Source organism: Symphalangus syndactylus, chromosome 9 (assembly GCF_028878055.3).
Source record: "Symphalangus syndactylus isolate Jambi chromosome 9, NHGRI_mSymSyn1-v2.1_pri, whole genome shotgun sequence".
Lineage (NCBI taxonomy): Eukaryota > Metazoa > Chordata > Mammalia > Primates > Hylobatidae > Symphalangus > Symphalangus syndactylus.
The window spans coordinates 44,719,558-44,745,524 of record NC_072431.2 but is presented as its reverse complement, the minus strand read 5'-3'; the positions used below and the strand labels follow the sequence as shown (position 1 = coordinate 44,745,524).

Below are 25,967 nucleotides of genomic sequence, written 5' to 3'. Positions count from 1 at the left end.
CGGGAGATGGAGGTTGCAGTGAGTTGAGATCCTGCCATTGCACTCCAGCCTAGCCGATGGAGCAAGACTCTGTGCCCTCCATCCCCCCCCACAAAAAGATACATGCACATAAGTTCATTGCAGTACTATTCACAATAGCAAAGACATGGAATCAACCCAAATGCCCATCAATGATAGACTGGATAAAGAAAATGTACATATACACCATGGAATACTATGCAGCCATAAAACACAACAAGATCACGCTCTTTGCATGCATATGGATGGAGCTAGAAACCATTATTCTCAGCAAACTAACACAGGAACAGAAGACCAAACACCGCATGTTCTTACTTATAAGTGGGAGCTGAACAATGAGAACATATGGACACAGGGAGGGGAACAACACACACTGGGGCCTGTCAGGGAGGTTAGGGGAGGGAGAGCATTAGGATTAATAGCTAATGCATGCTGGGCTTAATACCTAGGTGATGGGTTGATAGGTGCAGCAAAGCACCATGGCACACGTTTACCTATGTAACAAACCTGCATGTCCTGCACACGTATTCCCAAACTTAAAATAAAATAAAATTAAGGAAGAAAGAAGCAGTCTGGCCATGTTGTGGTGTGCTGAGGGATCCCTTCCACTCCCGGTTGGCATGGACTCTCCAGTGCCCGAGGGCTGAAGCCCATTTCATTATTATTAAGAGTTCCTCCTTCTGCTCTCAAAAGATATGTAGTCAGTCTATCTTTAAATACCTTTTTATTAATGTTTCAGGTATAAAATGGGTTTCAACCAAAGAAATGCAACAAAAATATTTACAATTGCACTTAAATCTCGATGGCCTAAAAGAGATCTTTTGCTTGGTAAATTTTCATCTTTCTTTGTTGTGAAACTACAGCTGGTGGAGGAGAAAGTGGTAGATGGTCAACAGCTTCAGTTCACTCAGAACATCTGTCATGATTTTATGTCTGTTGCTTAGTATTGCACATGTGGCCTGAAATGCAGAAGGAACCTTGGGTAGACAATCAAGAAAAGTTATTATTATTATTATTATTTTTAAAAAGGATGCATGGATAGAACACCCCTCCTGATCAGAAAAGCCTTAAGAGATGTGTTGGGGGAGGGGTGGCTGCATGCATATGAAAGCGAGAGGGAAGGAGAAGGCCCAAGGGTGGGGAGAGTGAGCACTCACAGTTTTTCTCAGATAAAAGAGCAGTCCCTGAAATATTTCCATCTGTCCTCTAGATGTCAGTTGACAAGAGGAACCAACAGCATACCCAGTGGACCTAGAATAAACTTTTTATCTTTGAGTCAGATTCTCAGAACTTTATTTTTGTTTTTTATATTGTTAGTGATCTTCATGATTTCCCAAAATATCCAGCACCTCATTTTTTCACATGTAAGTATTGTAAATACCTTGTTTATTTTAATCACAACCAAAAAAAAAAAAACAACAAAGTGAGTCCAAACTTAGTGTCAAGAGATGTGTGTGGTGGCTGGGTGTGGTGGCTTATACCTTTAGCCTGTAATCCCATTACTTTGGGAGGTCCGGGTGGGAGGATCACTTGATGCCAGGAGTTCGAGACCAGCCTTGGCAAAAAAGAGAGACCCAATCACTACAAAAAAATTAAAAGGAAGGGATGTTAAAATATTTAAACTAAAAATCTACTTTGCATTTTTAATATGCACCATTTTGATAAATATGATAATGCAGTTTTAGGCCTTAACAGAGAAAAAATAATGATAAAGAGAGTATTATTATCAGCAGAAAAAACTGTTAGTAAACCACTCAAAACATATAGCATTTTGGAGTCCCTCAGAGTAGAACCAAAACACCCAGTGTATTTAGTGGGTCTTGAGGTATCCTTGTATGGCAGCATTAAACAGTAAGCACTGTTATTAATGACACTGATGGGGAGTCAAAACCTCAATTATATTATATCTATTCTGCTTAGGAAAGCAGGGACTTTAAAATGTTTTAGATATATGAATACATTTATTAAAGAAAAGCAATTTGTTGCTCAAAAATACAAATACTGATTTCACTCGCGTCCGTGTGAAGAGACCACCAAACAGGCTTTGTGTGAGCAATAAAGCTGTTTATTTCACCTGGGTGCAGGCGGGCTGAGTCTGAAAATAGCATCAGCGAAGGGGGATGGGGTGGGGCTTTATAAGATTTGGGTAGGTAAAGGGGTTTTATAAGATTTGGGTAGGTAAAGGAAAATTACAGTCAAAGTGGGTTGTTCTCTGGTGGGCAGGAGTGGGGGTCACAAAGTACTCAGTGGGGGAGCTTTTGAACCAGGATGAGCCAGGAGAAGGAATTTCACAAGACAGTGTCATCATTTAAGGCAGGAACAGGCCATTTTCACTTCTTTTGTGGTGGAATGTCATGAGTTAAGGCAGGAACCGGCCATCTGGATGTGTACGTGCAGGTCACAGGGGATATGATGGCTCAGCTTGGGCTCAGAGGCCTGACATTCCTGTATTATATTAATAAGAAAAATAAAATGAAATAGTGATACAGTGTTGGGACGGTGAAAAGTTTTGGGGATGGTATGGAGAGATAATGGGCGATGTTTCTCAGGGCTGCTTCGAGCCAGATTAGGGGCGGCGTGGGAACCTAGAGTGGGAGAGATTAAGCTGAAGGAAGATTCTGTGGTAAGGGGCGATAGTGTGAGGTTGTTAGAAGAAACATTTGTCATTTAGAATTATTGGTGATGGCCTGGATACAGTTTTGTATGAATTGAAAAACTAAATGGAATAAGAGAAGGAGAAAAACAGGTATAAAAGGTCTAAGAATTGGGAGGACCTAGGACATCTGATTAGAGAGTGCCTAAGGAGGTTCAGCATAGCCTTGCCAGTAAAGATTATTTATTTTCTTTAAGAGTTAAGAGTGGTGGTTTGGGGATAGCACCAGGAGGTATCAGCTGTGATGGCTTGGAGAAACAGTGTAAACTGGCAGTGTAAACAAGAGCAGGGCATGTGTGAGTAGTTGAGAATGGTGAATGGGAGTATGACTAGACAGAAGACAGTAGGGATGACAAGTTTTTTGGGGGCACAATCTAAGTTGGTCTGGTGTCTGGAATGAGACTGGGGCCTAATAAAAAGGAGCATCTATACGGGAGCTTAAATGGGCTGTACTTTGTAGCATTTTGAGGACAGGCCTGAATTCTGAGAAGGGGAAGTGGTAAAAGTATTGTCTATTCCTTTTTAAGTTGGTGGCTGAGCTTGGTGAGGTGTGTTTTTAAAAGACCTTTAGTCTGTTCTACTTTTCCTGAAGACTGAGGACCATAAGGGATATAAAGGTTTCACTGAATACTAAGAGCCTGAAAAACTGCTTGGCTGATTTGACTAATAAAGGCTGGTCTGTTATCAGACTGTATAGAGGCAGGAAGGCTAAACTGAGGAATTATGTCTGACAGAAGGGAAGAAATGACTGCAGTGGCCTTCTCAGACCCTGTAGGAAAGGCCTCTACCTATCTAGTGAAAGTGTCTACTTAGACTAAGAGGTATTTTAGTTTTTGTGACTCAGGGCATGTTGAGTAAAGCTAATTTGCTAGTCCTAGGCGGGGGCAAATCTTTGAGCTTGATGTGTAGGGAAGGGAGGGGGCCTGAATAATCCCTGAGGAGTAGTAGAATAGCAGATGGAACACTGAGAAGTTATTTCCTTGAGGATAGATTTCTACGATGGAAAGGAAATGAGAGGTTCTAAGAGGCGGGCTAGTGGCTTGTACTATAGCATAGCCTGCCTTTGCTGGTGTGTGGCAATTAGGCCTGGTGGAACTGCCATCAATAAATCAAGCGTGATCAGGGTGAGGAACAGGAAAGAAGGAAATATGGGGAAATGGGGTGAATGTCGGGGGATCAGAGAGATACAGTCATGGTGTGGTATCAGGTGTGGTATCAGGAATAATATGGGAGGCTGGATTGAAGTCCGGGCCAGGAACAATGGTAATTGTGGGACTTAACAAAGAGTGAGTACAGCTGAAGGAGCTGGGGACCAGAAAGTATTTGCGTCAGGTATGAGGAAGAAAATAGATTTTGGAAGTTATGAGAAATGTAGAGAGTAAGTTGAGCATAGTTTGTGATTTTGAGGGCCTCTAAAAGTATTAGGGCGGCAGCAGCCACTGCATGGAGACATGATGGCTAGGCTAAAACAGTAAGGTCAAGTTGTTTGGACAGAAAGGCTACAGGGTAAGAGCCTGGCTCTTGTGTAAGAATTCTGACCGCACTAACCATGCCTAGGAAGGAAAGGAGTTGTTGTTTTGTAAGGGACTGAGGTTTGGGAGATTAATCAGACATGATCAGCAGTGAGACCACATGTGTTTTTACGAGAATTATGCTGAGATAGGTAACAGCTAAGGAAGAAATTTGGGCTTGATTGAAGTAATGGGGGCTGTCTGTGAAGCTTTGCGGCAGTACAGCCCAGGTAATTTGCTGAGCCTGATGGGTGTCAGGGTCAGTCTAAGTGAAAGCGAAGAGAGGCTGGGATGACGGGTGCAAAGGAATAGTAAAGAAAGCATGTTTGAGATCTAGAACAGAATAATGAATTGTGGAGGGAGGTATTGAGGATAGGAGAGTATATGGGTTTGACACCATGGGGTGGATAGGCAAAACAATTTGGTTGATAAGGCATAGATCCTGAACTAACTTGTAAGGCTTGTCTGGTTTTAGGACAGGTAAAATGGGGGAATTGTAAGGAGACTTTATAGGCTTTAAAAGGCCATGCTGTAGCAGGCGAGTGATAACAGGCTTTAATCTTTTCAAAGCATGCTGTGGGATGGGATATTGGCACTCAGCGGGGTAAGGGTGATTAGGTTTTAATGAGATGGTAAGGGGTGCATGATTGATCGCCAAGGAGGGAGTAGAGGTATCTTATACTTGTGGGTTAAGGTGGGGGAATACAAGAGGAGGATGCAAAGGAGGCTTTGGATTGGGAAGAAGGGCAGCAATGAGATGCAGGTGTAATCCAGGAATAGTCAGGGAAGCAGATAATTTAGTTAAAGTGTCTCGGCCTAATAAGAGAACTGGGCAGGTGGGGATAACTAAAAGGAGTGCTTAAAAGAGTATTGTCTAAGTTGGCACCAGAGTTGGGGAGTTTTAAGAGGTTTAGAAGTCTGGCTTTCAATACCCACAACAGTTATGGAGGCAAGGGAAATAGGCCCTTGAAAATAAGGTAATGTGGAATGGGTAGCCTCCATATTGATTAAGAAGGGGACGGACTTACTTTCTACTGTGAGAGTTACCTGAAGCTCGGCGTCCGTGATGGTCTAGGGGGCTTCTGAGGCGATTGAGCAGCATCAATCTTCAGCCGCTAAGCCAAGAAGATCTGGGAAGGAGTCAGAGAACCTTGGGCCAGAGTTCCAGGGGCTCTGGGAGTGGCTGCCAGGTGAGTTGAACAGTCTGATTTCCAGTGGGGTCCCGCAGAGATGGGACACGGCTTAGGAGGAATCCTGGGCTATGGGCATTCCTTGGCCTGGTGGCCAGATTTCTGCCACTTGTAGCAAGCTCCTGGGGAAGATTGTTCTGGAGGAATGCCTGGCTGCTGCAGTTCAGGCGTTTAGAAGTTCTTGTGTGCTGGAGATGTGGCTAGGGTTTGTCTCACGGTGGAGGCAAGGAATTGCAACGTTTTTCTATTATTGTACACCTTGAAGGTGAGGTTAATTAAATCTTGTTGTGGGTTTTGAGGGCTGGAATTTAATTTTTGGAGTTTTATTTAGTGTCAGGAGCAGATTGGGTAATAAAATGTATTTTGAGAATAAGACGACCTTTTGACCTTTTAGGGTCTAGGGCTGTAAAGCGTCTCAGGGTTGCTGCCAAACGAGTCATGAACTGGGCTGGATTTTTACATTTGATGAAAAAGGGCCTAAACACTATCTGATTTGGGATAAAGAAAAAGGAGTATTAACCTTGACTATGCGTTTAGCTCCAGCCACCTTTTTAAGACTAAATTGCTGGGCAGGTGGGGGAGGGCTAGTCACAGAATGAAACTGTAAGCTGGACCGGGTATGAGGAGGGGAGGTGATAAAAGGATTATAGGGTGGAGGAGCAGAGGCTAAGGAAGAATTGGGACCTAGCTCGGCCTGGAGAGGAGCAGCCTGGGGAGGAAGGGAGAGGTCAGATGGGTCTGTAGAAAAGGAAGATTGGAAAGACTCAGCAACGCTTGGGGTTGGGACTGAGGGGACAGGTGGGAGGGAAAGAAGGAAGATTTGGGATGAGTTGCATAGGGAACAGAGACTAGAGAGGGACCGATGTGTAAAAGAATGCCTGGATGTCAGGCACCTCAGACTATTTGCCTATTTTATGACAAGGATTATTTAGATCTTGTAGGATGGAAAAATTGAAAGTGTTGTTTTCTGGCTATTTGGAACTACCGTTCAGTTTGTATTGGGGTCAAGCGGCATTGCAGAAGAAAATAAGATGCTTAGATTTTAGGTCAGGTGAGAGTTGAAGAGGTTTTAAGTTCTTAAGAACATGGGCTAAGGGAGAAGGAGGAGGAATGGAAGGTGGAAGCTTGCCCGTAGTGAAGGAGGCAAGCCCGGAGAAAAGAGGAGAGACACGGAGAAGGGGTGGGGGGTTCCTGCCCTCCGGAGAAGCAGAGAAGGGGTCAGGGCACAGAGATACCAGGTTGGGGCATGGAAATAAGAGATCAGGGTGCAAAGATATAAGAGGTTGGGGTGTGGAAATAATGGATCAGGGCACAGAGATACGAGGTTGGGGTACTTGCTCCTCCCCCAGAAAAGCAGGACTTGCCACTCAGAGTGAAGGAGAAGGGGTTGGGGTACTTGCCTTTCCTTCAGAAAAGTGGGACTTGCCGCTAAGGGTGAAGGACCAAGGCAGGCGTCCCTGCGTAGTCCGACACCTCTGAAACGTGGGTGAATAATCAGAGAGGCGTCCCTGCAATGATTAAACACCAAGGGAAGGCTGCCTTCCCAGTCCGTGACTGGCGCTGGAGTTTTGGGTCCATGGATAAAACGTGTCTCCTTTGTCTCTACCAGAAAATGAAAGGAATTGAAATTAAGAGAAAGGCGAGATTGAAGAGTGGAAAGGAGAAAGTGGTTGAGGGATAGTGAGAGAGGTTGCAGAAGAGTAAGAGGAGGCCGCTTACCGGATTTAAAATTGGTGAGATGCTCCTTGGGCTGGTGGGTCTGAGGACCTGAGGTTGTAGGTGGATCTTTTTCATGGAACAAAGAACAGGACAGGGGATTGATCTCCTAAGGGAGGTCCCCCGATCCAAGTCACGGCACCAAATTTCACGTGCATCCGTATGAAGAGATCACCAAAGAGGCTTTGTGTGATCAATAAAGCTGTTTATTTCACCTGTGTGCAGGCGGGCTGAGTCTGAAAAGAGTCAGCGAAGTGAGATAGGGGTGGGGCCATTTTATAAGATTTGGGTAGGTAAAAGAAAATTACAGTCGAAGGGGGTTGTTCTCTGGCGGGCAGGAGTGGGGGGTCACAAGGTACTCAGTGGGGGAGCTTTTGAGCCAGGATGAGCCAGGATGAGCCAGGAGAAGGAATTTCACAAGACAATGTCATCAGTTAAGGCAGTAACAGGCCATTTTCACTTTTTTTGTGGTGGAATGTCATGAGTTAAGGCAGGAACTGGCCATCTGGATGTGTATGTGCAGGTCACAGGGGATATGATGGCTTAGCTTGGGCTCAGAGGCCTGACACTTGATATCTGGAAAGTTCACTGAAACAGAAAGTTGCAATTTCCAATAATTTAAATAGCATAGGCAATATTGTTCAAAAAAACCCCCAAAGACAAATACATGTATTTTTCATATCTCTGCATTTATCCAATAGTATAGAATTAGCAAGAAATACACACACGTGCATGCATGCACACACACACATACACACAGGCACACATACCCTTCAAACAGAGCAGCCACTAACTAGAGAAGAACATCGACACTTTCTTTTGAATTTGGTTTCAGGGGTGCTTATTACATTTCTGGCTATTAGAAGTTATTGTGCTGAAATTGATTTAATACTCAAAAAATCAGTTTTTTTCATAAATATTCTTAACTGGAGGGATCATCTGTTTCTAAAGTTGTAAAAGTTGTCTTTGTTTAAATGAAAGGCTCCATCCCGTTGAAAAACAAACACTTATTAACAGGAATTTATGCCTGAATGTACTATGACTCTTCTAAAGAAATCAAGTCTGCTTAGCTAGCATCTAGGTTTATTTCTTGTGAAAATGGCAATATGTTGTTGTTTTTTAATCTGTAATTAAAAGTCAGTATGTTTTTTAAAATAATATTTTATAGAAATACAAAATAACAATGGCATTAATGTAATTATACATGTTAAGGAGAAAATGGGGTATTTGTATTAAAAAAAGTTTTTTTTTCTTTAAACGTGCAAAACAGCACAGGGCAGTTTAGGGCTCTTCATAGCTATCTTCATGTGCACATTTATTTGGCTTATGAGCACTCTTTTTCCTCAGCTTTTCTTTTCCCATCCCCTATCACCACCCTCTAATTTGTTACTCTTTTTAATATTTTCCAGAATCTAGAATGACAAAGACTTGCTTTTGGTCTTTGAAAACACTAGTGGCAATAAAAAGATGAGAATAAACTTTCCCACTCTGGGCAATTCCACTCAGGAAATATTTTAAGACTTCATAGAAATTAAGTACTTTTTTCTTTCTCTTTTTTTTAAACCTAGTCCAAACCTACTAAAACATTCACCATTTCTGCTGCCTAATGCATTTATTCATGGCCTCTATATATTCTCCTCTATAACCTCTTCCTTCATGTCTTCATTTTAATAATATTGCTTATGTGAAAATTGCTGGATAAATTATTCAATTTTTTCTATTATCCAGTATATCTGCAATAAAACTGATAACCCATTTCTGTAAATACATCTATAATAATTTAAGTTAGCCTTCTCTGCTTATTTGTTTGCTTGCCCGCCTGTCTCTCTTTAGCTAGCTGCTTACATTCCCTTCTCAAGCCTTTGGCTAGGATGAACTTGAAGTACTTTGTTTCTGTTTGTTATATAATGAAGACAAGCTGCTAAGTAGATGCAAATGCTAATTCTGTAGTTACTTTTCATTTCACATGAAATTTCATTAGTGTTGTTAAGTATGGAAAATTAATTACTTCTTAATCACAAGTCCACAGAACTTAATCACCAACTACAAATAACTATGTTGAAGGGTAATGCTACAGATCAACCATAAATCAACAAAGCAGGAAAATTTTGCATTAAGACCAAAATCTAGGTGAATACTCATGACCTCTAATTGCTAATAAAGAAATGGATACAATCTCTTGTGGTAGAACCATATTTTTCAAGCATTCATTTATTCAGTAATTTAAAAAAATTGTATTTTCTTTGGGCCAGACTCAAGGGCTAAAACAAAGATAACTTAATCTCTGCCCTCAAAGAGTTTACAATCTCCTTGTAGTCCCTTTGAGACTCTGTCTCGGGAAAAAAAAAAAAAGTTTACAATCTACTAGGGGAATCTGAACAAGTAAAAAGACAGCGAGATTAACAGTTTGAATGGTCTGCAAGGTGCTTTGAGAAGGCGACAGAAGAAGCCACTAAGGCAACCTTATGGTGGTTCGTGAGAGTTTAGTAGAAATTGTGAAGTCAAGATTTACTCCTATCTTTTCTTCTTTTTCAACAACTTTCTTCAGTGGGACTTACTTTGTTTTTAAATGGCAAACACAGCCATGTGCCTTCATTCTCCCTGGCAGCTGGTGAGAGCCTGTTGTTAGCATCTCTTCCTAACTCCCTAACTCCTGTTTTCAGGGACATTATGTTAGTTAGTAGATTCAAATTTGTAATGGGAGTAGTATTTACACCATGGGAACTGGAAAATGCTACAAAGCAGGACTTTAAAAATTCCTCCAGAGTTGGTGGTTACACATTTACCAGCATACCACCTGGCCAAGGAATGTAGTAATCTTTGGTTCTACTGGAAAATTCAGTTTTCCAGTATCTATAAGGTATAGTCCCTAATAAAGCAGGAATTAAAGCTACAAATAAGACATTATTGCTGTCCTTCTAGAATTTACAATAGGGAGGATAAGACAAGTCACAAATCACTGTACCTCAAGACCAAATCTATTTAAAAAGTACAAGAGGAGAGAAGAAGGGTAGGAGGACTGTCCTAAATATACATTTCAATAGTTGGTCTATGGATTGTTGGGTCATTAGGGGCCCAGGTAAAGCCTGTGGGTCACCCATTCAAGGGTTATTTGTTGTTTTGGAAGATAGAGTTTCTCAGTAGTTTTTATCAACCTCCAATCCCTCTGCAGGATTCTACCCAATGTAAACAATAGAAAGATACAGTGTAACATAGTGTTTAAAAATGTCGACATTGGTCGCTGAGTGCCTTGGTCCATATACTCCATTATTATGCAATACCAGGAAAATTGCATGAACTCTTTGGGCTTTAGACTTCTCTTTATTAAAATTGGAATAGTAATAGTACTTCATTCATGGAGATTTTTGGATGATTAAATTAGTCAAAGATGTAAAAACATGGAGAACTTGCCTGGCTCATGGTGCACGGACAAATGTTATCTATTGTCATTATTAACACATATTCACAGGGACTGGCGGCTTCCACAAAATGGGTTAGACATAACCTGATCCTACAATTTCAAATACTTTCAAGAACCTCCAGAAGTGATTGCTAATCTCTGAGCTTGATGAAAAGTGACAAATATAAAGATTAACCACAGGATTTTGTGGTTAAATGTCTTTATAATTTTTTCTTAATATTTGCTAGCCAATCTTCTCTTTCTAGTATCATGAAAAGATGTAGTAGATATTATTTCTCTTATTTTATTTTTTTAAAGATTTATGTAATCAATGAGAGAAAATTCATGGATCTGAAAATACAACAAAAGCTTCATAAAATGATGTTTTAAAGAAAAATAAGGTTGAAATATTTTTTTTAAAACTTAAGTACTTAAAAAAAGTATGAGACTTCTCTTTCCCCTTGGTGGTCAGGGAATTATTAACCACCTGACCACACCAATAAACTCTTTATTTAAAAGCAATGAAGAAAAGGTGACCTTTCAACATAGAACCCCTACTTCACTTAAAATTCCACTTCTGGTGTTCCAGGAATCCCGTTGTAAAGCCTTGCTTATGACCAGAAATGTGATAGGAGCTGGAATTATTTCTGAGATATAATACAGGCATTTATGGTGATTATTAATCACTTACAAAATTATTTGTAAATGAAAACGTGCTATACAGGACCTAAATCCATAAGACCCAAGAACCACAAATCACCTGTGTAAAAAGCCAAACTATATGCTCATTTATGGAGCGATGCTTGATTAGAAGATAGGAAGAAGAGAAAGTGAGCCAAGGTTCTTTTATGGGATTTTAATAAACCCTGTGACTGTTGCATGAAACCTAACTTGACCCCAGTAGTATACATGCTACCATGTTGCAGATACTGGTGTCAAAAAGAGACAACCAGTGTTCTTGGCTACAACTAATTGGTCAAGATGTTGTGTAAATCACCGACCGTCTGGATCTCATTTTCTTTTTTTTGAGAATGTTGGGTTAGACACAATGGTTTTGTTGTAATGGTTTTCAAACTGTGCTCCAAGGAGTCCTCAGCACCCAAACAGAGGAGTCTCAAGGATGACATTGAAAGGACAGCAATATAACCATCAGGAATTCAGGCTACCTTCCACCCCCCCCCCAGTCATTAAATCAAGCAACACTGCTTTGGTGAGTTTTACAGATTAAATATTTATCACGTTTACATTTGCTATAAGCAAATTTTGCTTGAGAAGAGATCACTGGTTAAAAGTTGAAACCATTAAATTGGTTGTACCTTAAAGACTGGAGACTCTACAGTTTCCCTGTCACACGTTTAAGAGGTGACACTTCATGTAATACTCAAAATTAGCTCATGCTACTTAAATTACTCGACTCATAATTACTTAGGACATAGATTACTACATACAATCTTGATGAAATGTAATGAATAGGAGATGAATATTCAGCATGGTTGAGGTCCTTTAAGAATGTTAAATGTTACTAGTTAACAAAACTAATATGATATCCCATTAGTTTTCAGGCATCTTTCACTTAATTCCTTTTTACATCTAAAGTGGTAATCACAGAATTTCATACTGGAAAGTACCCTAAGAGACCCTACCATTTTAAAGGTGAGTGAACAGAGGGTTACCCAGAACTTCTCCAGGAGGTAGTTCATGTTCAGGGTTCTGTCCTCTATAGCATATGATTTTGCCAGAGAACAAATATACAAGCTACCCAAAGCAACAATTTGGGGATTCTTGATCACACTTTTTTCTCCCTTCTTCCTATGCATTTCTCTGTCTCCGTCTCCCCTCCCCTCCCCTCCCTCCTTACCTCCCTTCCTTTTTTTTCTTTCATTCATTCACCAAACAATTTGTGAATATTTACATTGGAGATTCTTGATCACACTTTTTTCTGCCTTCTCCCTGTGTCTCTGTCTCCCTTCCCCTCCCTCCTTTCCTTCCTTCCTTCCTTCCTTCCTTCCTTCCTTCCTTCCTTCTCTTCTTCCCTTCCTTTTTTCTTTCATTCATTCAACAATTTTTTTTTTTTTTTGAGATGGAGTTTCACCTTTGTTGCCCAGGCTGGAGTAATGGCATGATCTCGGCTCACCACAACCTCGGCCTCCCAGGTTCAAGTGATTCTCCTGCCTTAGCCTCCCGAGAAGCTGGGATTATAGGCATGCACCACCACAGCTGACTAATTTTGTATTTTTAGTAGAGACAGGGTTTCTCCATGTTGGTCAGGCTGGTCTCCAACTCCCGACCTCAGGTGATCCACCTGCCTCGGCTTCCAAAAGTGCTCGGATTACAAGCATGAGCCACCACGCCCAGCCCACCCAACAATTTTGGAATATTTACAAGGAGACTACCACTCTACTAGCACTGGGAATATGCAGTTCTGTAAGAATACCTGGTGCTTGTTTCATGAAACATGCAGTCTAGGAGAGGAAACACACATGTGAACTGCTTGTTTGAGTATTGAGTACTGATGCTAGGGGATAAATTTCAAGGGTGCTTGTTGAAGCAAGGTGAAAGGCTTTTAAATCAGAAGCAAGTAGGGATGATCATGGAGGAAGCAGCACTTAGAGTGAGTTTTGAATATGAGTAGGAATTGAGTAGACAAAAGGTGTGTACAGGGTTGTAAGTGTGTTGTATGCCAGTGGTGGAGAAAGCATTCCAGGTGGGGGAACAAAGCAATAGATGTCCATTCCAGATGATGCATTCAAGGATCTACAAGATTTTCAGTAAGGCTGGCTGGAAAGATGCATATCAGAACAGTGTTGGGAGATAAGAGCTGTAGGGAGCAGAGAGATTGTAAAGGGTCTTGCAAGAAAAAGTTTATGATTTTGAATTTTACCTTAAAAGTGTTAGGAAGTCACAAGGGGATGCCATTATCAGCTTATACTATAGAAAATAACTGGCAGGACTGTGTTGAGAAATTGGCAGGGACCAGTCTAGAGATAGAAGACCAATTGTAATGTTCTTTCAGTGGTCCAGGAAAAAGGGATGACAGCTATAGTAAGTGGTAGACAGAACTGACATAAAGGGATGAACCTATAACAAATCAATTAGCAATTAACCCTGACTTTACCTGAATGGTCTAAGAAAAATACATGGTAAGAAATAGATTATGTTGGTCCTCCCAAGGACATGGCTACACTTGACAGTAAAGATCAGCATGTTATTGCAGTTCCAAACTTAGCAAATATGCTCACAAGTTTCTTCCCAGTCATTGCATTTGGCCATTCAACCCTCATAAGTTCATCATTAAGCAAATGTTTCCTGCAGAGTTAAATATAGTTACTGTGTTTGGCTTTTTTGTTTGCTTTATTTTGGACAGAATAACAGAAAAACTGTGATTTTTCTGACCTTGAGATTCCTTTGGCTGAATGTTAGATGCACTCTTCATCATTCTGAAGTGAATCCAATAAAATGTAAGTTCAGAGAGAGATATACTACTTTCTGCCAAACTGTCTAGAAAAAATAAAATTAGTTTAGGAAAATAATTCATGTCCATTAGATAGATCAAGATGATCAATGTATTCAATGTTTAGAACCAGGTGTATATGCTGCAATGAATTATGTCATAAAACTTGGGTGTAGTTGATATGGATGTGGAAAAGGATCTGTATTGTAAACTATGGAAACAGAAAGAGCTTATTTTATTAAAACTGATTATTACAACTATTAGAGACAAAAGTGGATCCAAACATTGTAATTTACTGGGAAGATTTCACGCTTGTGGAATTCACTGGTTTTACCATGTTTCCCATCATCCTGATGCAGCGGGCTTTATAGAATGATGGAATGGCCTTTTGAAGTTGCACATGCAGCTCCAGCTGGATGATAAGTTTTCAGGGCTGGGGCAAGGTTCTCCAGAAAGCTGTAGATGCTCTGAATCAGTGTTCCATGTATGGTACAGTTTCTCCCATAGCCAAGATTCATGAGTCTTAGAATTAAGGGGTGGAAATGGGAGTAGTATCACTCACCATTACCCCTAGTAACCTACCAGCAATTTTTTTTCTTCTTGTTCTTATGACTTTATGCTCTGCTGGCTTAGAAGTCTTAGTTCCAGAGGAAGGGATTCTTCTGCCAGGAGACACAATGATTCCATTAAACCAGAAGTTAAGACTACCACCTGGTCATTTTGGGCTCCTCATGCTTCTGAATCAACAGGCTAAGAAGGGAGTTATGATGTTGGCTGGGGTGATTATTTCAGAATACCAAGGGGAAAGTGAACTAGTACTCCACAGTAGCGGTGAGAAAGAATATGTCTAAAATACAAGTGATCCTTTGGGAGTATTTCTTAACATTACCATTCTCTATGATTAAGATCAATGGGAAACTACAGCAACCTAATCCAGGCAAGACTGCAAATGGCTCAGACCATTTAGGAATGAAGGTTTGGGTCACCTTTGCTCCCCAGATAAAGAACCATGACCAGCTGAGGTGCTTCCTGAAGTCAAAGGGAATACAAAATGGATAATAGAAGAAGATAGCTATCAATACCAGCTACAACCAAATGATCAGTTATAGAAACAAGGACTGTAATTGCCATGAATATTTCCTCCTTATTTTGTAAGAATATGTTTGTGTATATATACACACATACATTAAACAATTATCTTTGCTTTCTTTCCTCTCTTATTCATTTATTATGTAATATAAGATGCATTGAGTTTATATCAGTATTTAAATATTGTTAATATTTCATCATAGTATTTAAGTTATGGAATATCAGGAGAAAAGTGAGCATCACTTAAGAACTTTGCCTCCTCTTCTGGTGATGGGATTAGTGCGTTTTTGGTTGTATGCAGAACAGTTCTATCATGTTTGATAAAACTGTAACATTGTTAATTGTCTTTATTGAAGATTGTGTGGTTTAAGGAGATGAGTATGGATGCCAAGTTGATAAGGTATATGCTTATGATGGTTAATTTGAAGGTGTCAGCTTGACTGGAGTGAGGTATGCCCAGATATGTGGTATAGCATTATTTCTGGGTATATCTGTGAGGGTATTTCTGGAAGAGATTGACCTTTGAATCAGTGGACTGAGTAAGGAAGATATACCTTCACCATCCAATCAACTGAGGGCATGAATAGAACAAAAAGGAAGAAGGAAGGTGAATTCTCTCTCCCTCTTCGTGCTCTGTACACTCCTCTTCTTCTGCCTTTGGACATCAGAACTCCAGACTCTCTGGCCTTTGGAATCCAGGACTTGCACCAGCAGCCCCTCAATTTTTTAGGCCTTTGGCCTTGGACTGAAAGTTATACCAGTAGCCCCTCTGGTTCTGAGGCACACTACTGGCTTCCCTGGTTCTCTTACTTGCAGATGGCCTATCATAGGACTTCTTAGCTTCCATTAGTGCATGAGTCAATTGCCCTAATAAATCATCTGTCTATCTCTGATTGGTTCTATTTCTCTGGAGGACCCTAATGCACACCATGGCAGGGCTATTATCATAGCATTTAAGAGCAAAGACTTCAGAATCAGACAGATATAGTCCAAACTTTGTCTCTGCTGTTAAGTAGATATGCTCCTCATTTGTAAAATGGGGATAAATATATATTTCCTGTTGTGTAGGGTAGTTATAGAAAATCAATAAGATAACAATATTCATTGATTCATTCTATACTTACTCATTGGGAATTTGCTTTCTCTTAGGCACTCTTTTAGGTGATGGAGATTTAAAAAGTGAATAAAAAAGACAAGATCCTTATCCATGGGAGCCCTATACCCTCCAATGCATTACATTTTGTGGGGACTCACTACCAAGTCTGTCTGGCATATAGGAAGATCTTCATAAATGTTAGTTGTAATGAATATTAGCTAATTGTTTCTTTGAGTCAGAATCCAAAAGCAATGCTATTTTCAATTTTGTCAATGCAGCTTTTAGGAACATTATTAAGATCAATATAAGTCTGGCTGGAGTAGCATTTTAAAAAAATCCTGGCTCTTAAAACAGAAAAACCTAGGTACTGTAATTTATGAATATAAAACTGCCACAAGAATCTAAGGACAACATTTTACCCTAATGAAAATGGAGATAAACTCAAGGTCTGCTGTTTAGGCCATTCTGAGATATTACCACATTTATAAAGGATTTAGAACATCCAAAAGTTTCTATCCTATCACCAGCTGAATGCATTTTTTTTTAAAAAATGGACTGTTCCATTATTAAATGATGCTTGATAGCTCTCTGTGTTTGATGGAGCAGTCTTCTGGGTGGCCAGGAAAAGCTGCTACAACTTTCTTAACAGCCTCTCTCATCTGGCAATGGAAGCCTAGTCATTTAAATAAAAAAAGGGCAGAGAAAACGCTGAGAGGCAGTTTGCTCTAACTCAACCTTTTCAAATGACTACACTAATTTTAAACATATGAATTTAACTGTATGTTTGCCCCTCTATAAACAGGGCGAACAAACAGTATATCATTTTTACACTTGAACTGTATTATGATTTTAATGCAGGCTCAGGTGAGGTGAGGTCAGAAGATACAATTAAATGGATCTGGTACCAGCTGGAGATTAGGCTCTCTTTAACCATGCTTGGGTGATTTATCCATCAACAACTCATGTACTGCTCCATAAAAATTGATATCTGTTTAAAAATAGGTATTAAAATACAGTGTACTTTTAAAATTAGAGACTAAAATATTATGTAGTTGCCAGCAGGTAGTTTATTTAATATTCATGTACAATATCAAACAGAAAGATTCCTGTTCTTGGAACAAAAATCTATTAGAATAAATCTGTCCTAGTTGCAGGAGCTTCTGTGCTTGGTCAAGTCCTTGGAAACAAATGCAGAAACAAACTTCTGTATCATTACAAATCCTTGACGTGGTGGAATGGTGATATAAAACTGCCACCCTTGTTAAATAGCTCTATCTGTTCCTCAAAGATTTATTTTAATGTTGTTCTTCCATGAAAGGCTGTTTAAAAACAAAAACAGGAAAAAAGGGAAACAGAAATGCAAAGTAAACAGGTTTATTAAGGATAATAAAAAATCTTGGTGATTTTATATATTCTACTGTGAATTATGAATGGTGGACTTCAGTCTTGAGGTTGAATTTGGTTTCTAATAGACATAAATTCAAATATTTGAATTTTCTTCATCTAAAGCTGACTTGTAGCTGTAAGGGCAATCATTTGTCTACTAATATGCATATCAAAAATTTAAACAAATGAACGTTTAAAAGTAATATTTGATTAACCATTCACTGAAAGAAAAGTAATTCTGCCTGTCCAATTCAGTAATTTATATAGTTTAGTGATTTGCTTGTCAATAATGAACAAATTGCCCTAATATATTACTGTAATGCTTCATTTTCATTAAGACATCTGACAACTTTTCAAAAAAGCTTTTCCATTTGGGACTTGACTTATAATTGTAGAGTCCCTTGGGGGAGTTTCAATATTATTCTAATCAATTTTATCCACAATACACAATATGAATGATTACATTGCAATGTAATTTCCAAAGTTCCCTTCTCACATTAGTCATTTGCAAGGAGAGGAGACACTGCCGATGTCTCCAGAACGTATTTTAGAAAATAAACTTACTGCAGCAATGGAGCAAAGAATATTTTTTCATTGTTTGAAATGCATCACAACATGAATATGTATATGTGCAGATGTGCTTATATAATTTACAGGCACACTTCAAAGCTTTATGGTCTATAACATTTATATGTTATTTTTATGCAATAAGATGATAATGGATTTTACAACCACAAGATATAAGAGTTGGAAAGTCCTCCAAGATGATCTTCTGGTATGTGAACTGTGGTGATAATGCTATAGTCTTTTCCTCTTTTTTTTTTTTTTTTTAATGATAAGGGGAAGCAGATAATAAATTTAGGGAAAGCTGGAAAAATAAAAGTTATCTTAGTCTCACTCCAAACGAAACTGAAGCTCCAAAAAAGCCATTCAACTAGCCTCGATCCAGAACAAGCTTAATATCTAGGCTCCCTTTATTGCTCTTCATTTTATTTTTAAACTTCCCTTGACCCAGGTGGGGAAGAGTTATGCTACTTATTGAGGTGATCACCAAATCATCATCAGCCTTCTTTCTGGTCATCTTATCTATCTTTTAAGGAACATAAAGCCTACTCTTTACATGATAGAGAAGGTTTCCTTCAGTTTAGCAGTGAGTAGTGAAGAGTAGGTGAATATTAAAAGGCCTAAAAATATTTTAAATGCATAGAAAGAAAAAATCAGAGAAAGAGTTATAAATAATAAAACTGATAAAGAATAAGTCAGTGGCAGCATAGGAAAATTTTAGTTACTTCGATTTTCTACTTGTTTTTACCAAGTTTTTTTTTTTCTCTCTCTTTTAAAGTACTAGCAGGGAGTAGCAGAAATGAGCTCCAATTCTCAGGATTCTACAACCAAAGTTGTTTCCTGTTTTTAAAGTGTTTATAAATTGTACAACAAATCATCTTCATTTAAATTTTTTTAAAAACTTTCTATTTTACTGTTAAGTTGAATGAATTAAAATGAACAGCACTGGCTCCTTCTCCACCAAAGTAGGTACTAATTCATCATTAAAGTAAATAATGTTGCCATTATTAAATGTTTACCATGTATGAGGTAATTTCATAGAATATATATAAAGAAAACTTTAGAACATTACCTAGGGACACAAAAGAAAGCTTGAACAACTAGAAAGCCATATTGTCTGAAAGTAAGAAGATTCAATACATTAAAGCTTTCAGTTCTATTTAAATTGAAGAATCATCAAAATCGATCTGATCAAAATATTATCAAGCTTTATTTTATTTTATTTTATTATATTATTATACTTTAGGTTTTAGGGTACATGTGCACAATGTGCAGGTTTGTTACATATGTATCCATGTGCCGTGTTGGTTTGCTGCACCCATTAACTCCTCATTTAGCATTAGGTATATGTCCTAATGTCGTCCCTCCCCGCTCCCCCGACCCCACAACAGTCCCTGGAGTGTGATGTTCCCCTTCCTGTGTCCATGAGTTCTCATTGTTCAATTCCCACCTATGAGTGAGAACATGCAGTGTTTGGTTTTTTGTCCTTGTGATAGTTTACTGAGAATGATGTTTTCTAGTTTCATCCATGTCCCTACAAAGGACATGAACTCATCATTTTTTATGGCTGCATAGTATTCCATGGTGTATATGTGCCACATTTTCTTAATCCAGTCTATCATTGTTGGACATTTGGGTTGGTTCCAAGTATTTGCTATTGTGAATAGTGCCGCAGTAAACATACGTGTGCATGTGTCTTTATAGCAGCATGATTTATAGTCCTTTGGGTATATACCCAGTAATGGGATGGCTGGGTCAAATGGTATTTCTAGTTCTAGATCCCCAAGGAATCGCCACACTGACTTCCACAATGATTGAACTAGTTTACAGTCCCACCAACAGTGTAGAAGTGTTCCTATTTCTCCACATCCTCTCCAGCACCTGTTGTTTCCTGATTTTTTAATGATGGCCATTCTAACTGGTGTGAGATGGTATCCCATTGTGGTTTTGATTTGCATTTCTCTGATGGCCAGTGATGATGAGCATTTTTTCATGTGTTTTTTGGCTGCATAAATGTCTTCTTTTGAGAAGTGTCTGTTCATGTCCTTCGCCCACTTTTTGATGGGGTTGTTTGTTTTTTTCTTGTAAATTTGTTAGAGTTCATTGTAGATTCTGGATATTAGCCCTTTGTCAGATGAGTAGGTTGCAAAAATATTCTCCAATTCTGTAGGTTGCCTGTTCACTCTGATGGTAGTTTCTTTTGCTGTGAAGAAGCTCTTTAGTTTAATTAGATCCCATTTGTCAATTTTGGCTTTTGTTGCCATGCTTTTGGTGTTTTAGACATGAAGTCCTTGCCCATGCCTATGTCCTGAATGGTATTGCATAGGTTTACTTCTAGGGTTTTTATGATTTTAGGTCTAACATTTAAGTCTTTAATCCATCTTGAATTAATTTTTGTATAAGGTGTAAGGAAGGGATCCAATTTCAGCTTTCTACATATGGCTAGCCAGTTTTCCCAGAGCCATTTATTAAATAGGGAATCCTTTCCCCATTGCTTGTTTTTGTCAGGTTTGTCAAAGATCAGATAGTTGTAGATATGTGGCATTATTTCTGAGGGCTCTGTTCTGATCCATTGATCTATGTCTCTGTTGTGGTACCAGTACCATGCTGTTTTGGTTACTGTAGCCTTGTAGTATAGTTTGAAGTCAGGTAGCGTGATGCCTCCAGCTTTGTTCTTTTGGCTTAGGATTGACTTGGCGATGCAGGCTCTTTTTTGGTTCCATATGAATTTTAAAGTAGTTTTTTCCAATTCTGTGAAGAAAGTCATTGTTAGCTTGATGGGGATGGCATTGAATCTATAAATTACCTTGGGCAGTATGGCCATTTTCACGATATTGATTCTTCCAACCCATGAGCATGGAATGTTCTTCCATTTGTTTGTATACTCTTTTATTTCATCGAGCAGTGGTTTGTAGTTCTCCTTGAAGAGGTCCTTCACATCCCTTGTAAGTTGGATTCCTAGGTATTTTATTCTCTTTGAAGCAATTGTGAATGGGAGTTCACTCATGATTTGGCTCTCTGTTTGTCTGTGATTGGTGTACAAGAATGCTTGTGATTTTTGTACATTGATTTTGTATCCTGAGACTTTGCTGAAGTTGCTAATCAGCTTAAGGAGATTTTGGGCTGAGACGATGGGGTTTTCTAGATATACAATGATGTCATCTGCAAACGGGGACAATTTGACTTCCTCTTTTCCTAATTGAATACCCTTTATTTCCTTCTCCTGCCTCATTGCTCTGGCCAGAACTTCCAGCACTATGTTGAATAGGAGTGGTGAGAGAGGGCATCCCTGTCTTGTGCCAGTTTTCAAAGGGAATGCTTCCAGTTTTTGCCCATTCAGGATGATATTGGCTGTGGGTTTGTCATAGATAGCTCTTATTATTTTGAGATACGTCCCATCAATACCTAATTTATTGAGAGTTTTTAGCATGAAGGTTGTTGAATTTTGTTGAAGGCCTTTTCTGCATCTATTGAGATAATCATGTGGTTTTTGTCTTTGGTTCTGTTTATATGCTGGATTACATTTATTGATTTGCGTATGTTGAACCGGCCTTGCATCCCAGGGATGAAGCCCACTTGATCATGGTGTATAAGCTTTTTGATGTGCTGCTGGATTTGGTTTGCCAGTATTTTATTGAGGATTTTTGCATCAATGTTCATCAAGGATATTGGTCTGAAATTCTCATTTTTGGTTATGTCTCTGCCAGGCTTTGCTATCAGGACGATGCTGGCTTCATAAAATGTGTTAGGGAGGATTCCTTCTTTTTCTATTGATTGGAATAGTTTCAGAAGGAATGGTATCAGTTCCTCCTTGTGCCTCTGGTAGAATTCGGCTGTGAATCCATCAGGTCCTGGACTCTTCTTGGTTAGTAAGCTATTGATCATTGCCACAATTTCAGAACCTGTTATTGGTCTATTCAGAGATTCAACTTCTTCCTGGTTTAGTCTTGGGAGGGTGTATTTGTCGAGGAATTTATCCATTTCTTCTAGATTTTCTAGTTTATTTGCATAGAGGTGTTTGTAGTATTCTCTGATGGTAGATTGTATTTCTGTGGGATCGGTGGTGATATCCCCTTTTTCATTTTTTATTGCATTTATTTGATTCTTCTCTCCTTTCTTCTTTATTAGTCTTGCTAGCGGTCTATCAATTTTGTTGATCTTTTCAAAAAACTAGCTCCTGGATTCATTAATTTTTTAAAGGGATTTTTGTGTCTCTATTTCCTTCAGTTCTGCTCTGATTTTAGTTATTTCTAGCCTTCTGCTAGCTTTTGAATGTGTTTGCTCTTGCTTTTGTAGTTCTTTTAATTGTGATGTTAGGGTGTCAATTTTGGATCTTTCCTGCTTTCTCTTGTGGGCATTTAGTGCTATAAATTTCCCTCTACACACTGCTTTGATTGTGTCCCAGAGATTCTGGTATGTTGTGTCTTTGTTCTCGTTGGTTTCAAAGAACATCTTTATTTCTGCCTTCATTTCATTATGTACCCAATAGTCATTCAGGAGCAGGTTGTTCAGTTTCCATGTAGTTGAGTGGTTTTGAGTGAGTTTCTTCATCCTGAGTTCTGGTTTGATTGCGCTGTGCTCTGAGAGACAGTTTGTTATAATTTCTGTCCTTTTACATTTGCTGAGGAGAGCTTTACTTCCAACTATGTGGTCAATTTTGGAATAGGTGTGGTGTGGTGCTGAAAAAAATGTATATTCTGTTGATTTGGGGTGGAGAGTTCTGTAGATGTCTATTAGGTCCACTTTGTTTAGAGCTGAGTTCAATTCCTGGATATCCTTGTTAACTTTCTGTCTTGATGATCTGTCTAATGTTGACAGTGGGGTGTTAAAATCTCCCATTATTATTGTGTGGGAGTTTAAGTCCCTTTGTAGGTCACTCAGGACTTGCTTTATGAATCTGGGTGCTCCTGTGTTGGCTGCATATGTATTTAGGATAGTTAGCTCTTCTTGTTGAATTGATCCCTTTACCATTATGTAATGGCCTTCTTTGTCTCTTTTGATCTTTGTTGGTTTAAAGTCTATTTTATCAGAGACTAGGATTGCAACCCCTGCCTTTTTTTGTTTTCCAGTTGCTTGATAGATCTTCCTCCATCCCTTTATTTTGAGTCTATGTGTGTCTCTGCACGTGAGATGGGTTTCCTAAATACAGCACACTGATGGGTCCTGACTCCTTATCCAGTTTGCCAGTCTGTGTCTTTTAATTGGAGTATTTAGCCCATTTACATTTAAAGTTAATATTGTTATGTGTGAATCTGATCCTGTCATTATGATGTTAGTTGGTTATTTTGCTCATTAGTTGATGCAGTTTCTTCCTAGCTTTGATGGTCTTTACAATTCGGCATGTTTTTGCAGTGGCTGGTACCGGTTGTTCCTTTCCATGTGTAGTGCTTCCTTCAGGAGCTCTTTTAGGGCAGGCCTGGTGGTGACAACATCACTCAGCATTTGCTTGTCTGTAAAGTATTTTATTTCTCCTTCATTTATGAAGCTTAGTTTGGCTGGATATGAAATTCTGGGTTGAAAATTCTTTTCTTTAAGAATGTTGAATATCGGCCCCCACTCTCTTCTGGCTTGTAGAGTTTCTGCCGAGAGATCAGCTGTTAGTCTGATGGGCTTCCCTTTGTGGGTAACCCGACCTTTCTCTCTGGCTGCCCTTAACATTTTTTCCTTCATTTCAACTTTGGTGAATCTGACAATTATGTGTCTTGGAGTTGCTCTTCTCGAGGATTATCTTTGTGGCATTCTCTGTATTTCCTGAATCTGAATGTTGGCCTGCCTTGCTAGATTGGGGAAGTTCTCCTGGATAATATCTTGCAGAGTGTTTTCCATCTTGGTTCCGTTCTCCCCGTCATTTTCAGGTACACCAATCAGACGTAGGTTTGGTCTTTTCACATAGTCCCAAATTTCTTGGAGGCTTTGTTGATTTCTTTTTATTCTTTTTTCTCTAAACTTCCCTTCTCGCTTCATTTCATACATTTCATCTTCCATCACTGATACCCTTTCTTCCAGTTGATCCCATCAGCTACCGAGGCTTCTGCAATCTTCACGTAGTTCTCGAAACTTGGCTTGCAGCTCCATCAGCTCCTTTAAGCACTTCTCTTCATTGGTTATTCTAGTTATCCATTCGTCTAATTTTTTTTCAAATTTTTAACTTCTTTGCTTTTGTTTTGAATTTCCTCCCTTAGCTCGGAGTAGTTTGATCATCTGAAGCCTTCTTCTCTCAACTCGTCAAAGTCATTCTCCATCCAGCTTTGTTCTGCTGCTGGTGAGGAACTGCCTTCCTTTGGAGGAGGAGAGGTGTTCTGCTTTTTAGAGTTTCCAGTTTTTCTGCTTTGTTTTTTCCCCATCTTTGTGATTTTATCTACTTTTGGTCTTTGATGGTGGTGACGTACAGATGGGTTTTTGGTGTGGATGTCCTTTCTGTTTGTTAGTTTTCCTTCTCCCAGACAGGACCCTCAGCTGCAGGTCTGTTGGAGTTGGCTAGAGGTCCGCTCCAGACCCTGTTTGGCTGAGTGTCAGCAGCGGTGGCTGCGGAATAGCGGATTTTCGTGAGACCACATATTCAGCTGTCTGATAGTTCCTCTGGAAGTTTTGTCTCAGAGGAGTACGTGGCCGAGTGAGGTGTCAGTCTGTCCCTACTGGGGGGTGCCTCTCAGGCTGCTCGGGGGTCGGGGACCCACTTTAGGAGGCAGTCTGTCCATTCTCAGATCTCCAGCTGCGTGCTGGGAGAACCGCTACTCTCTTCAAAACTGTCAGCCAGGGACATTTAAGTCTGCAGAGGTTCCTGCTGAATTTTTGTTTGTCTGTGCCCTGCCCCCAGAGGTGGAGCCTACAGAGGCAGGCAGGCCTCCTTGATCTGTGGTGGGCTCCACCCAGTTCGAGCTTCCTGGCTGCTTTGTTTACCTAAGCAAGCCTGGGCAATGGCGGGCGCCCCTCCCCCAGCCTCCCTGCCGCCTTGCAGCTTGATCTCAGACTGCTGTGCTAGCAATCATCAAGACTCCGTGGGCATAGGACCCTCCCAGCCAGGTGCGGGACACAATCTCCTGGTGTGCCGTTTTCCAGGCCCGTTGGAAAAGCGCAGTATTAGGGTGGGATTGACCCGATTTTCCAGGTGCCGTCTGTTACCCCTTTCTTTGACTAGGAAAGGGAACTCCCTGACACCTTGCACTTCCTGAGTGAGGCAATGCCTGGCTCTGCTTCGGCTCACGCACAGTGCGCTGCACCGACTGTCCTGCACCCACCATTAGGCACTCCCTAGTGAGATGAACCCGGTACCTCAAATGGAAATGCAGAAATTACCCATCATCTGTGTCGCTCACGCTGGGAGCTGGAGACCAGAGCTGTTCCTATTCGGCCATCTTGGCTCCACCCCCCCCCTTTTTTTTTTTTTTTTTAACTTGAAGGAATGAGCTTTTCTGGCAAAATGACCTTAGAATCCATGGAGAAAGGGGGCAAAGTAATCCAAGCTGGGAAAATGGGTGGGCCAAGTTTTAGGGGCAGTAATTTGAAAAGAATGTTCAGAAGATGCTAAGTCAGTCAATCAAATGTGTCTGTTAGACTGAAATCCAGAGGTCATATAGGACAAAGGAAGAAGATTAATTTATAAAAGTAGGGTAGAGCCAGACTAAGGGGAAACTTGTGATTCTAAACTAAATATGGGGACTTTCTTCTAAAAGGGAATAATTTAAGGGTTTTGAGCCAGGGAATTACACTTGGAAGGAGCTACTTAAGATCAGCCTGCCAGTAGTGTACATGATGAACTGGAAGAAGGAGAAGAGACTCTGCACAGAGAGAATAGTTAGGAAGCTATTGAAATAATGTATGCATGAAACAGTAAGGACCCAGAATAAAATCATATCATTTATACATGCAAGGGCTTTAAGATTATGCAGTGAC

At 39.8% G+C, this 25,967-nt stretch overlaps 1 long non-coding RNA gene across 1 annotated transcript; it reads left to right on the top strand.

Annotated features, from left to right (window-relative positions):
* Positions 1-781: 781 nt before the first annotated feature.
* On the top strand, positions 782-11,657 carry LOC134731366 (uncharacterized). Its single transcript, XR_010113588.1, has 3 exons — positions 782-899; positions 1,229-1,382; positions 11,575-11,657. It is a non-coding gene; the product is annotated as an uncharacterized lncRNA (long non-coding RNA).
* The last annotated feature ends 14,310 nt before the right edge of the window (positions 11,658-25,967 follow it).